At 35.4% G+C, this 15,922-nt stretch overlaps 1 long non-coding RNA gene across 1 annotated transcript; it reads right to left on the bottom strand.

Moving 5' to 3' along the window:
* Positions 1 to 6,569: 6,569 nt before the first annotated feature.
* Positions 6,570 to 8,351, bottom strand: LOC123540507 (uncharacterized). Its single transcript, XR_006684197.2, has 2 exons — positions 8,272 to 8,351; positions 6,570 to 8,139 (listed from the first exon to the last, which is right to left on the bottom strand). It is a non-coding gene; the product is annotated as an uncharacterized LOC123540507 (long non-coding RNA).
* Positions 8,352 to 15,922: the final 7,571 nt, after the last annotated feature.

Raw genomic sequence — 15,922 nt, 5'->3', positions numbered from 1 at the left:
ACTTCCTAGCTGACATGGAGTCCAACTGAACTCCTTAGCTGACACAGATTCTCCACTGAACTCCCTAGCTGACATGGAGTGTTCACTAACCTCCCATGTCGTGGTTGCAGCATGTAAAATTTGCTTGAAACTGAAACACACAAAATCGCCTGCCTAACAGAAGCACTAGCTGCTGCAGTGATAACCATGTTAAAGACTAGCTCCCGTTCCTATGTTTCTTCTGTCATATTTTTCATATACATATATATGTTTTCTTCATAAACAGGGACATAACTCCAGCAGGTTGTTGCTACATTGACGAACTCCGAACATGTATGGTTTAACCATCAGATAAAAATGTGCTATTTTAGAGTTATGAAATGTTTGCAGTGTTTATATAAAAATAACCATGAGTCAGGTAGCCAGGCAAATCATGTTACTTTGTACATAATAATAATCATTACTAATGACAGAAACAACAATAATAATATTGTTATTATTTTGAATGTTAATGCTGCTGCTGCTGTTGTTTTGATGATGATGATAATGATGATATAATAATAATTATGAAGAGTTAAGATAGTTTGTTGATATCGCTGAACATTGTTTTTATTGATAATAATGATGGTGTTACTGATGACAATGACGGTAGTTATATACACGTTTATCATATTGACTCATTCATTAGGAAAATAACAGTTAGATATAATTTTACTAATATCAATATTATTATAATTATCATATTGTTGCAAACATCGACCAGTAATGTATATAAGAAATTCTTTCAAATATGAGATAAGATACTCAGTCTTAAAAGCCACATAATTCTCAGAATTCCAGCTACTGGGAGTATATGTTAAACAACAATCTAAATATATATAATTTCCAAGCATTTGATAAATATTCCGCGATGCCTGTCTTTATCTAATTGATTAATAAGTAGGGGATTCTCTCAATTAAACTTACAAACTGAGTCACTCGGACTGGTCCAAAACGCTACACTGTGTGTACACTATACATTTCTGTTATTATAGAAATGCGACATTAAGGTTATAGAATTAGTATAGTCGTTTCATTGATGTTTTTCACATAAACCTGTTAGCTATGTTTTCGAGTAAGACACACAGCTCAAGAAAAAATAACTTATGATAAATGACAGAGAAAAGATATACAATATTTTACAGTATTTATCAATGTGTATTATTTATTGTATTTATTTCAGTCTCTTCCATTTACAATACATATACAAATATACTTCAAAACATGTAAATACAAGTAAATGACCTGTCAATTTTAGAATTATAGGAGACATATAGACCGTTAAAAATAACTATATATATTACAAAAAAGCAGTTATATGTAAATGTGATATGTGAATATGTAAGTCACTACTGTATCGTAGTGAGAGAGTGAAAGAATGAAATAAATATGATTACACCGAGGGACTTATGTGACTAGCCGCCATGCAACCATGCACTATCTGTGGCAAATTGTGGTCCCAGTAAGGAAATCATGCTGATTTCCGTAGTCGGCAGACGAACCGATAAATTGAACTGCCAAAATGAAACTGTATTACAAAAAATAAAAGTTTGATTCCGGGCAGTAAACACAAACAACATGATATTAAAACTGACAAAATACTGCTGAAAAAAGTTTTGCATGATAGTATAACAAAACATTTCATAACTTATTTAAGTACTATTCAGACTTGTAAGAAGTTAATATTTCCCGACTGTCAGTGTAGACTACGACATGAAGGCTTTACATATCAATGGATTCCTACTTTGTGCGGAACTCAACCCAGGGTATGGACTCCTGCATGTTGCATGCGCCATGTCGGACTTACCGAAGTGAAACGATTCTTGCATCTTACGACGCTCTGTATTTGGAATCCTGCATTTTGCGTGGTGCGGACGCCCGCCCCCCCCCCCCCCCCCCCCCCACCTCGCCCCACCCCAAAGTGACACGATTCCTGAATCTTGCGGCATGTCAGTGTCTAGGAGTATGCATCTTGCATCGTGTGAAACTCTCTCCACCCCATCCACCCTAGAGACAGGAGTCCTGCCGACAATGAACCATTATAAAATAAATATTTTAGGGGCATTGGTGCCATTCAAGTCTACTGTAGAATCAAAGGCACTAGTAACAAATCTTCGGCTGGATTAAACTCAAGCGTAATGCGTTTCTATAAATATTGAATTCCGCAGAACACATGGCAGGAGTCCAATTAAAGAGGGGCGGGGTAGCATTTTCCAATCTTTCACTTTCAGATAGTAAATGGTTATTGCCAGCTCATATCAAGATGTAATTGAACAATAACTCGCCATTATCCAATGTAAGTAGGCGAGATTATGATGTTAACACTTTTTTTACGCAAATTGAGAAAATTCTATGTTTTATCTCTGCGAAATATCACCTATATCGCACAAACACTGGTGAATGATAGAGACTTATTGCCTATTTCCTTGCTCGTTTTTCATCAATAACCATAAAATATAAATACCATTTTTTTGTTGTCGTTTTTCATGAATTAGAACTAAACAAAAACAATTATTATTATTGTTGTTGTTGTTGTTGTTGTTATTGTTGTTGTGACCAATATCAGTGTTGGAAAAACCCGGGTTTTAAGTATATTGCCCAGCCCAGTGGGTAATACTGGGGTGGGGGGGAACCCGGGTTTTACTGGACAACACAGGGCAATATGATATTTCAGTTCATACTTCAAAACATGTTGACTTATAACCCGTATAGTGATAGCAGATGCCTAGTGCTATTCGATTGAATAGACATTATTATGATGATGACTGAGCAATTATTGAGCAAGATTAGGGGATTAAAGTTAGAAATGTTAACAACGTAAATCTGGTCATTAAAATTACTCATGAAAATCAGTTTAGACCACATTGTCATTTCTATCAAATTACCATGAAACATAAAGACGCTGTGTGGAATTGTTTTAATGTTACTGAGAATGATTAAAAACAAATTGCAAAATGTAAAGACTGTGGCACTTTGATTAGTGCCAAAGTTGAGAGACTGAAAGCTCATAGACTGTTTAAAATGTTTCAGTGTGTTAAGTTTAGATCAACCTTTGGATATTAGTTCTCCAACAGAACAAAGGTAGTTGGTAAACCACTCTGTAGGGTAGCCAAAAACTTGTAGATATGCCGGCATCTTCTGCCTCAATTGAAAGGATGTTTTCATATTTTGGTATTATTCAGACAAAACTAAAAAAAAAAACAACAAAAAAACTGCAAAACTTGTGTACTGCTACAGGATGCTTTGTGATAAAGAAGAATTAGACTAGTAGACTATCATACGTTAAGCAAGTTGTGACCTAGAGAGATCATTCAATATGTGATCACTGACAGTGTATAGATTACATATATACAAAGTAATACTGTGTCATTTATAAATTCATGTATTTGTTGAAGAGTGTAAAACTTACTTTCACATACACATAATTTGTTGTGTAAATAAACCATAGTTTTGTTACTAAAACTGTTCAGTCAGCTACCTATCACTTTACCAATGGTTTTAAAGTAAGTAAAACTTAATGTAAGAATAAGCTCACATTTTATAACATAGAAACTCAATTGTTAAGGCAAACACACCCCCATCAAATAAAACCATTTCTTTTTGCCCAGTATTGCCCACTTCATTCGTTTTAGGAGTATTGCCTAACCCAGGAAACCCGGATTTTTCCGGGCGGATTTACCCACCCTGGGCGGGTAGTCGCCAACCCTGACCAATATGGAATATATCTTATCTTGAAATGATGCAATTTTCAAGAACAGAAATTGTCTCACTTCTCACTTAGGTGTATTCTATATTCACGAAAAACAAGTAAATATGTTCTATATTATCTATAACATATGTAGTTATGTTATATGAACTTGAGTTCAAATACAGGCAAACAAATCTGCAAAATTAGAAAAAGTATTCTATCACCTTATATTTACAATACAGATATATTCAACAAATGGAACGCACTAACAAGGAAAACGCCATGGTTCTAAGACATCTCAAAATCTAGAATACATTGGAATTATTCACGCTGTTGATAGTGCAAAGGTAAATCAATATGGCGGACCACCTTTTGTGTTTATGCAAGAACGCAGTATCTTTGGAAATAAACCCCCTGCAAAGCAAAACTGAACCTTATGAAGCTTTGTCTGAAAAGATAGATTGCTCCCACATTACCGGGATTCAGAGAGTACGAGGTATGTGGAGAATATAATATTATATAGACAACATTCATGATAAATTGCCTTTAACTGATGGGGTGCGCTTAACGGGTAAGGAGGTAAAGCTATTGAACACAAATCCAACACAGACTTAGGTACGAATTAAGGATATTCCATTGTCTGTGCTCAAAGGTCTCGAAGTTATCTTAACAAGTCGAGAGAAACTACGTTTTAAAGGAAAATTGACAAATTGTGACACAGGTGATAGATTATGCATCTTAAAAGCAAGTACCCTCAAGGACCCTCTTCCAAAATTTATGTATTTCGGACACTTTACAGGTCGAGTCTTCCACCTAGGTCAAGACACAAGAAAAATGATAAAAATATCACATGCAAAAAGTGCCTTGAAGACGGACATAAAGCATCGGAGTGTAGAAATATTTGGAAGTGTCTCGACTGCAACGAATTTGGCCATAAAAGAGGCCAATGCGTTGTTGACAAATCTCCTTCTGAGCCCCCGCATTCCGCATTCAAGGCGAGTGCGTGCGACATTTAGATGAGACACAACTATATGTTTCTAATCCGACAGACGGCCCGTTAGCTAGGGATCACTATAGTCACGATGATGACCCAATGAAGAAGAAGAAAAATCGGGCAAAGGTAGGCGAAAGGAAGGGAAACAGCCAATCAATGGCCGGCAAAATATTGAATGTTTCATGAAAAGCACGAGCAATAACAATGAAACTCCAGATAAAAGGAAAAAGACCATTGCCACGGAAAGATCACCCCAACGCCAGCGGAAATAAATGAACGATGATGCAAAGAAGTCGCGATCAGATGATTCTTTTGATCGGCTGTAATTGTTAGGATCACTTAGTAATCACTTACCCGACTTTCATGATACGTGTTATCGACTGTGAATATTGCTTAAACGATTTGGATATACAGTTAAAATTTCGTCATATACGGTAAGTGTAACAATAGATAAAAAGTGTACCTGTGTTTATTATATAAAGTTGAATTTCACGTAATTCCAGATTAGGATATGTATTAAAATTATTCAAATAAGTTATATTGCACTTAAGTTTTAATATGATGAATAAATTGCACATAAATTAAATTAGATATTCTATTAGAGTCATTTAAAGCATATGTGTATTGGCCGTGAACTTAATAGGCGCCATTTGTGTATGTTGCAGCCTATCATATCACGGACTAGAAATAGATAGTGTACAAATTACGTTAATTGTATGTTTCATTCACAGTGTATTGTTCAGACCATTTTAGAATAATTTTGAGGCATCGGAGCTTTTCTTTTAACTTAGTGCCATGTATGATGTACAGGAAAATATAAGAGTTCCTTTCCCTAGTCACACTTAACAGGGTTGAATTGTATGAACCAGTCCTGTTCCCACAGTTACAGAGCATGCAAATCATTTTGTAAGGTTTTGGAGTCTAATTAAGATTTGACTGTCAGATATATTATAGAATCATCTGCAAACAGTCTGGTTTTGTTTTCTATTGAGTCAGGAAGATCGTTTATGTAGGAAAGCAATAGGCCAATAATGGAGTCTTAGGGAACCTCAGATAGGACAGGCAGTGTATCCGTCTGCTACAACACATTGAGGGCGCTACTCTAGGAAAGACTTTATCCACCTTGGACTTCAAGTCAGAGGGTGTAATCCCAGCGGCTCAATTTTGTGATCAACCTTGTAAAACGCCTCACTAAAATTCATAACAATAACATCTGTTTGTTTTCAACTTTCAAGGTTGTCAAAGACCTCTTGTGCGAAGCTGTTTAGTTAAGCTTCACAGCTATATTTCGAGCTTTATACATGCTGCTACTGGCTAGGGAGGTAACTTTTTTTATAATGTGTCATACTGTTTGAAACTAAAATGTGCTCCATGATTTTGGAAGCAATGCAGGTGAGAAAGATAAGCCTGTAGTTGCAGGCCTTCGACTTCCGACCTTTCTTATATAAGGGAGCGACGACTGCACCTTTCCAATCTGGCGGAACAATACCTCTTTCTAGGGAAAGAGTAAAATTTTTAATGAGTATTAGTGGCATACTTCCGGTCTCTATATACTAGTAACAGTTGTACATTCCTCTACACAAGATATCTATTCGTTTGTTTTTATTGTGTTTAAAGATGTATTTTATTAGCATTTCAGTTATATGTCACGGCGGCCAGGTACCTTGATTCAGCACCAGTACGGACTTGTTGTCCACAGGTAACGGATAACTCAGAGGCGACACACGAATGTCTTCAGCCACAATTTATTCTGTCCAGTCGTCACGGACAACTTACGCAACACCCAAGAATCTAGATTCATAGACCTGTGCTCTAAATAAAGTTGCCGGCCAATATAAAGGGCTCACATACAACAAATTTATAGAACAATTCATAGTATACCCTGTTTTATTTACCACAACTGAAACAAAACTAGACATAATAATTTGTGACATGAATTGTACAAACAATGTATCAGCGAAATCTGCTTAATTAAGACAATACAAATGTACTTTTGCAAATGCGTGATATTTTCTATAACATAATAACGCTTTTGGAAGTATATGCCGCAACCAAGCACACTCGCAGCAGACGTGATGATGATGATGACAGCTTTCCTTTTCCGTGGATTCTTGAATCTTACTTACATCTGGTTTACATATGATTTATCATAAATAAAACACGACCAGAAAAAATGTACTCATATAAAAACAGAAAGGGAGACAAGTATTTTTCACGTTTTCGCTATGGTATATTAAAGTTGTGACATTTGTCCGTCTATATACTACATCCTATATGATAAATTCTGGAAAAGACTTTGTAGCTAAATAAAAAGATAAAAATGTATTTTTTGGACACATTATTTATTATAAAACTTCAGCAACTGGTCTTACACTGGACAGAGAGTGGAAGTGGTGAGCACGAATATTCATCAGACTTTAAAAAAAAAAGAATCTTGTTTTTCAGCTACAAAAAGTTCTCTTTCGATCTATTAAAAACAGCTCTGGGGAAATAAGATTTCCTAAGTCTTAAAATAGAAAAATAGGAAGAAAAGGGTCATATACATTTTTATATCATAAGAAAGGAGGAGAACCTTAGATACACCCATGTGAAAAAGTCACAGACGATTTACGTAAAATTACACTACTTACAAAAGAAAATCTCATATGTCCATTATTGTGAGTATTGATAAACTGGCCATTACATACTGCATGCTATTGAACACTAGTTTTCCAAAATAATGAAATGCGGCATTTTGAATGATAGATCATTCAACTAAATAATAAAAGTAACAAAGGCATTAATATATCAACATTTGATAAAACACAACCTATAGGTTATTGCATAATATTCAGTTCAGCAAAATATCTTTTTCTCTTCTTTTTCTTTATTTTTGGACTGTCAAATTAAGAATTTTATCCACCACGCAATAGTACTTTCTAATACTAGTATGCGTTTGAACCGCGTTGCAAGGTCAACAATATTCAACATAGATCTAGTTGATGGTATGATGACCTGTGAGTAGCTATTTAGGCGTCATTATGAATCAATCACTTCAGTCTATTTCCTCGAGAACTACTTTTGCATTTATACCTGGATCTAGACATGGATCTGCTTTGTCTTATGAGATCAACAAGCATGTGTTTTTTCCTTCTTATTTTAAACATCACTTCTACTGTTACAAAAACACCTTGTTCTAATGCGTCCTTTGAATAATGTGCAGCGCCCTCCCGCAATCTCGCATAGACTTTTCTTGTACCGGATCGGCCCAATCCTACGAAAATTGACGTCATGGCACGTGTTTGTTCTTCGGTTTAACCGACAAAGTTTTAAACGCTTGGCGGATGATATTTCAACAAGTTGAGCCAAAACAAGAAACACTGCCATGTATATCACAAGTCGACTGTGCGGCATTTTGTTATTTGATTTAGATTCTGTTCTTCGTCCGTATTCCTCTTTTCTGAAAAAAATAAATGATTTGATATTACCAGACGCTGACATGTTTAAAACGTTTTACAGGATATCTAATATGATAGCTTATATATATTTTATTTATTTATAAAAGTATCAGATTCATAAAGAAAATTATTACCTACGTTTTCTAAGATGCAGTAATCGTTGAATATTACTACTGTTGAACGACCGCTATATATATACTAGCCTAGAATCCGGAAACCTAGCATTGTACATTTCTACTAAACTATGTAAATATCTAATTTTAGCATACGACGATAAAAAACCCATATGTAAGCTAAAAAAAGGATATTTGGATTTTCCGTTAAAGTCCAGGAAGTTTAGGACAGGGTTTGTCATTTTGCTTTTGTTCGTACTTATGTGCATCTTCTTAGGAGCAGTTTCAGCTAGAAGGGGAGGTGTGTGTGTGCGTGTGTGTGTGTGTGTGTGTGTGTGTGTGTGTGTGCGTGTACGTGTGTGTGTGCGTGTGTGTGTGTGTGCGTGTGCGTGTGCGTGTGCGTGTGTGTTGGTGTGGGGGTGGGGTGGCAAATAAACATTTTTTCTTGTACAATGGACTAATTCTTCTTAACGAAAATGAGGTGGAGGGATGCAAATCATACACTGCCAATCCCCCTCTCACAGCTGAAAGCCCTATGCGGCCTGCCCATTCGCCTGAGATGCTACATGTTCATACACAGTTACGGGGTCCTCAATGCTGAACTCCACAACTACCGCGGAGTCCTCACTGTCGACCTACATAGCTGACACGGAGTCCTCAGTGAACTCCCTAGCTGACATTGAACCCTCACTTCACTCCCCAGCTGACATGGAGTCGCACTAAACTCCTTAGCTAACATTGAACCCTCACTTTACTCTCTAGCTGACATGGAGTCCCGCTGAACTCCTTAGCTGACATTGAACCCTCACTTAACTCCCTAGCTGACATGGAGTACCACTGAACTCCTTAGCTGACATTGAACCCTACTTAACTTCCTAACTGACATGGATTCTCTATGAACTCCTTAGCTGACATGGAGACCCACTGAACTCCCTAGCTGACATGGAGTGTTCACTAACCTCCCATGTCGTTGTTGCAGCATGTCAAATTAAACTGAAACACAAAATCGCCAGCCTACCAGAAGCACGAGCTGATTCAATGATAATCATTCATGTTAAAGACTGGCTCCCGTACCTTTGTTTCTCCTGTCATCTTTTTTATATACATTATGTAAGTTTTCTTCGTTGACAGGGACGTAACTCCCGCAGGTTGTTTCTACATTGACGTTTTTTTATTGCCCCCAAACTAAAATGTGCTATTTTAGAGTCATAAAATGTTTGCAGTGTTTATATAAAAATAACCATACAGGCAGGGAGCCAGGCAAATCATGTTACTTTGTAGATAATAATAATCATTACTAACGTCAGAAAGAACAATAATGGTATTGTCATTACTTTGAGCTGTTGTTGTGATGATGATGATAATGATGATATAATAGTAATTATGAAGAGTTAAAATAGTTTATTGATATTGCTGTTGTTTTTAATGATAATAATGGTAGTGTTATTGATGGCATTTTACGGTAGTTACGTTTATCATATCGACTCATTTATTAGGGGTAAAAAATTAAAGATATGATTTTTATTAGAATCATTTTTATAATTATCTAATGTTGTTACAAACATAGACCAGTATATAAAAAATTCGTTCAAATATCAGATCTTAAAAGCCACATAATTCGCAGAATTCAAGCTACTGGGATCACATGTTGTACAACAATCTAAAAATATAGTTTCCGAGCATTTGATAAATATTCCGGTATTGACTGTCCTTATCTAATTGATGAATAAATAGGCGGTTCTCTCAATTTAATTTACAAGCTGAGTCACTCTTTACTGTCCATTTCTGTTTAAACTTACAACGTATTCTCTGCCATTAAACATTAAGGCTATGCTAAAGTGTATAGTCGTTTCATTGATGTTTCTTCACATAAACCTGTTAGGTAATGTTTTCCAGTAAAAAAAACAACTCACGAAAAAATAACTCATAATAAATGACAGAGATTTGATATTAATCATTTTACAATATTTATCATTTTTTATCATTTATTGTATTTGTTTTAGTCTCTTCCATTTACAATACATATACAAATATACAGCAAAACATGTAAATATATTTAAGTGGCCGTTCAATTTTAGAACTATATGAGACATATAGACCGGTAAAAAAACTACATGTATATATATTACAGAAAATAGTTATATGTAAATGTGATACTTGAATATGTAAGTCACTACCGAGTTACGAGGTGTAAATTAATGAAGTGAATATGATTACACCTAAAATCAATAAAGTAAACATCAAACTGTATTACAAAAAAATGAAAGTAACTGCCAACTTCCCCACATGAATTATCAGAGGTAGAGAACGAACGACTTCAGACACAATGTCTTTTATCAAATCGTCACGGAGAACATGAGCCCTGCACGGGGTCGAACTCGCGACCCCGCGATCCGTAGACCAACGTTCTCCCTACTGAGTTAAGCGGGCGGGCCACCTATTCAGTGTCTAGGAGTCTGCATCTCGCATCGTGTTGAACTCTCTCCACTCCATCTACCCTAGTGACAGGACTCCTGCAGACCATTTCTACATTTCACAACATTGAGCCTTCCGAGTGAAATAAATATTTTAGGGCCATTGGTGCCATTCGAGTCTACTGTAGAATCAAAGGTACTAGTAACAAATCAGCCGTAATGCGTTTCTATAAACACTGAATTCCACAGAAAACATGGTGTAGTATTCCAATCAAAAGGTGGGGGAGGGCTGAGATTTTCCACACAGTGCAAGAAGTACTTTCACTTTCAGACAGTAAATGGTTATTGCCAGCTCATATCATGATGTCATTGTACAATAACTCGCCATTATCATATGTAAGTAGGAAATCATAATGGTAACTGAGAAAATTTTATGTTTTTATCTGCGCAACTGCATCTGTATCACACACACTAGCTGATAATACTACTCTGTTCTTGAAAAACAAACAAGAAATATAAGAAGGGTTAAAATAGTTGAAGAATTTGGGTACCATCCAGTACTAAAACTAAATTAATATAAAACAGAAGGCCTTCTAATTGGGAAATCAAAAAATGCTTATCAACTGCCAATAAGCAGTATTAAGTTCAACAAAAATGTTAAAACTCTTAGAACGTACTTTGGAACAAATGCTACTGAAGGAGAGCAATTAGATTGGAACAATAAAACTAAAAAATGTCAAATTTTGAGTGATAAATGGAGTAACAGATAACTGTCTTTGGAAAACTGACGGTTATAAAGTCTTTAATTCTACCAAAACATGCCTACCTAAATCAAATCAATACCAACAACATAACATTACCTCTATGATATTTCAACTTTTATGGTGTAATAAAAATGAAAAAAAAAAAACAGTTTTGAGAGGAAATAGATATGATGGTGGAATAGAAATTCCTGAATTCATTTTATATATAACAAGAAGTATCTTTAAAAAAGATACACGACCGCATTAGTCAATGCACACTTAAAGCTACGAAACGTGCAGGCTCTCTGCACTTTTACATACGATCGGGAATTTATACAACAAAACAAAATGTATTTTCTAAAGTATTTTTAATGCTTTTTTATGTATAACATATTTTACAGAATATATTTTGCATCAAAAAATATTTATCATAATCTAGGAAACTGTTTGACAAAAATAACACTAAAAAAAGATGGGACCGAAAAGTGGGGGACGAAATGACCATATTTGAAATCGTCAAGGGATACGAAATGGCCAAAATGGGGACAGGTTGACTTGGGGATGCGTTGACTATGGGACGAGTTGACTGTAAATTGTTTACGGGAGAGCAATCCGTATCAGAGTGGCAGAGTCGAACTCTGCCGCAGTTTCACTACCGAGGGATTCAGGTTTTAACATAAGTTATTTCCACAGGAGTCTTGCAACGAATTATACTATCTAACAATACAGCTCAGAGCACCTGCACACCCTTTAAGAAAATATTATCTATTCCATTCGAAAACCTGTTGAATGTTTCATCCACCAATCAAAATGTACAGTTTTAATCAGCTGTTAAATCACCTTCATCCCAGATATTTACAGGAAGTAAAGGTGAAATCAATAAGATTGACCACTGTCTTTTTAGATGTCCATGTATCACCTCACTTTTAGATGTAATTCATGCCATTTTCCAAAAGGTAAAAATATGTAAACGTTTTGATGATTTAGAATAATTTGTCGTTGGATATAGAACATTACGGAAACGTATATTGACCCCCCTTATATATGCATCATATAACTTGAATATTAATGAAATATCTAATTTCTAAGATATGAAACTAAATATATGCTATAACTTTTACCACAAATCATTCTTGTAAAATCATATAAAATGTTTTGATCGAACATGTTTATGTTTATAAAAAGAACGTTAGCCGAACAGCGACGTTGCTTTTAAATATTATCTTATGTACATCATAAGCCAAATATACGATTGCTAATCCAAAGTTTAAAGTCCTCTAAATACAACACATTAAAAACTTGAATCAGTAAAGAAGCACTAATGTGCCATGTAAAATGTAGTTATAAATACTAAAATGCTAAAATATTTGTCTCCCGTAATCTGATTTAAAAAAAAAGGGAACAGGATTAGCAGTTTCCTCTTGTTGGTACATCTAACAGGGTGTCTAAAATGAGGTGTAGATATTACTCACAAAGATAAAGTTTCTGCGTTACAGTATATAAAAACAGGTTTTTGCAGAATACCTAGCCATATTAACATTATAGGAGTGGTTTCCATGCATTTTTCTAAAATACATTGTATCTGTTTGAAAATTAAAAAAAAATATATAAGAGTTTTATTTCGTCCATGTTCCTTCATATATTGAATATTTTCGCACCACTTTTGTAGTTGATCATTTAATATCGCCGACTTTTAAAGTAGTGATAATTGAATTTTTCTATGCTAACAGTTATTGAATTATGTGAGATTTTATACTTGCATCATCTTCGTTTTCTTTGACGTACTGATGCCGAACTTGATTCTTTAAAAACATCTTTTCTGATATCCTGACTTCATAAATCATGTCTGTTGTTACAGAAGCATCTGGTCCGTTTGCGTCCTTCGAATTTCATGCAGCTTCCTCCGGCAACTTCACATGGATTAACATAGTATCGTATTGGTCCGCTCTTTCGTAAAATGATGCCATTACATGTGTTCGTTTTTCGATTAAAGCGACAGAGTTTGAAACGTTTTGCCTCTGATATTTGAAGAAGTGGCAACAAACATAGACACACTGCGACGCATATAAATAATCTTTTATGAGCCATATTATGGTATTGATTGTATTTAGGTGATATATTTGTTTCTTTCTTTTGGGTAAATCAACTCCTGAAAAAAAGAATAATTATGTTACTAATGAATTACTGGCAATTGGCAAAGAGCATGCGTTTTGCCATATACAAACGTCATTGCAATTATAATAATAATATTGATAATAATAACAATAAAAGAGATGTGAAATATATATAACATAATCCCTTTTTTGTCTTCCTTAAACGTACTGTAAACTGTTTCAAGATGTTAACGAATTCTAACAAATTATTATTATCTGTCGTTTAAAGTTTAAACGTACCTTTTGTAACACTACAGTTCTTTACACTGAAATATCAGAGTATACTACTTAATTGTATTACCACTTCGCTACCATTTTATACACATAGATCGCCTGAGATTTCTATTCAATAGCTAATATTAGAATAACTTGGGAAAAAATGTTATAATTTTAACCATGCAGGGAAAAAGCGAGAAACCAGGGCGCTCCCTATTATTACTAATTTTAAACAAGATTGGGAGTCCGATTATCCCCACTAGTGTTTGTTGGGTCATATAGCGGCCTTCCAGATTTTAAGGTAGAAATAAGACCTCAAGTGTCCCTCCATTCTTCCAGACACGGTTGTACGCTAAAGTGGAACCACCAACATTTCGCAATCCATCTGCCAGTGGATGGCCTATTTGCATGAAGGCTCAAGCAGGGCTCGAAATTCAAATCCACTGAGTTGAGGGTCTAATAACATTAACAACTCAGCCATTAAGGTCCTTTCGAATTGAATAGTTGTATCTTTCTCTAATACTATCTTATTCCTATCAAAAACAAGAGTTTGCTCTAGAATTGTTCCGTTTACAGCTTACGTGGAAAAGGGTCATTTTATTACTTTCAATATAAAGGGGAACTTTTCGGTATCTACAGTGATATGTTGCAACGTCTTGAACGGATCACCATCACATACTTTTAAAATGACATATTTGAATCGCCAGCTCGACAGACTTTTTGTCGAAGTTTTCGTGTCGGCGGTAATTTAAATGTTATACCCCCTAATTTTAGTCGTGTCTTCGCACCGCAAGCACGGCAATACGACAGAATGACAGTTTCTGTATTTTTTTAATTGTCGTGCGTCGTGTTACAAAAGCTTTGCAGATTGTACACGAAATAACAACAAATATAGGTCACAAGTCCAATCCAACTCATCATTTTGTCAGCGGGCTTAAAACTGTCGTTCTAGTGCCCTTACTTTGTCAACCTGTCGTGTAGGGTTATGTCTTTCGTCCAGCACATAAGACAGCACAACAGAACGACACTTTCTGTATTTGTCATGTTGTCATGCTATCGTGTTGTCGTGTCTTCGTGCTGCCAACACGACAACTAGACTCGGAATAAATAAGCCACTATACTTTTGTATCTTATATGATAGGAATCATCTGAATAATATGACTATGATATACCAGTTCCGGTGCATTGTACCGTAAGTGCCGGTATAAGAGGTTTCGATAACTCATTTATTTTTGTTAGGGTTCGACTGTATAGCTACTCTCTGCTGTAATTGGACGTGTAAAAATCAAAGCTTTGAGACGTCTGGGGGTGTTGGGGGTTTGGTAGATTTATTTTCTGTTTAATGGCAACTGTTGTGTACCTCAATGCCTTTCATTAACAGCTAGGATAAACCAGAGAGCATCTGAATTTATATTTTGTCTATTAAATATATCATGTCACCTGTACAAAATGTAACTGTATAAAACCGATGGATGCTCCCCGAAATTTGAATTATTACATATTAAAAGAACACAAGTGGAACTCACTGACGATGATGGCGCTATAGTTTACTAATGTTGAATAATCAATGGACAATAACTCAGTGAAAAGCATCTGAACGAAACATGCAGATAATAATATGCACATCTCCTGTAAGAAGTGAAGTTTCCTATGAAGTTTCAATGAATTCCTGCAGGTGGTTGCACGGGAATACCCCGGACAAGAAATTGTACTATAGTATACTAGTGTAAAATAATCAGTTGGGTTAGACAGTACACCAGCTACACACCTGTCAAGTTGATATATGATGCATGTTTGTAATTGTTTATTATATGAAACCCACACGTTTTGTACGTCAAATTGTCAGACAGTACGTATGTATGATGGTTAGAAAATTACTTTATATAATGATGTTTTTAGATATCTCGGGGAGAAGGGTCTTGGGGAGAGAAGGGTCTAGAAGAGACCAGGTGCATGAGACCTAGGAAATGGGTCTCATAGATACTAAGATTAAGTTAGGCTTTAGATATGACATTTGTTAAGACTTAAGAAGTTACAAAATAAATTATGAAAGTATGTACGAAATATTCCATTGTGCAAATAAATATCAAAAACGTATAGACTCGTTTCGTGTTTGTGTTGTGCTACGTGACACAACCTTATTCAA

Source organism: Mercenaria mercenaria, chromosome 16 (genome assembly GCF_021730395.1).
Source record: "Mercenaria mercenaria strain notata chromosome 16, MADL_Memer_1, whole genome shotgun sequence".
NCBI classification, from domain to species: Eukaryota; Metazoa; Mollusca; class Bivalvia; order Venerida; family Veneridae; genus Mercenaria; species Mercenaria mercenaria.
This window is presented reverse-complemented; position numbering and strand designations above follow the sequence as displayed.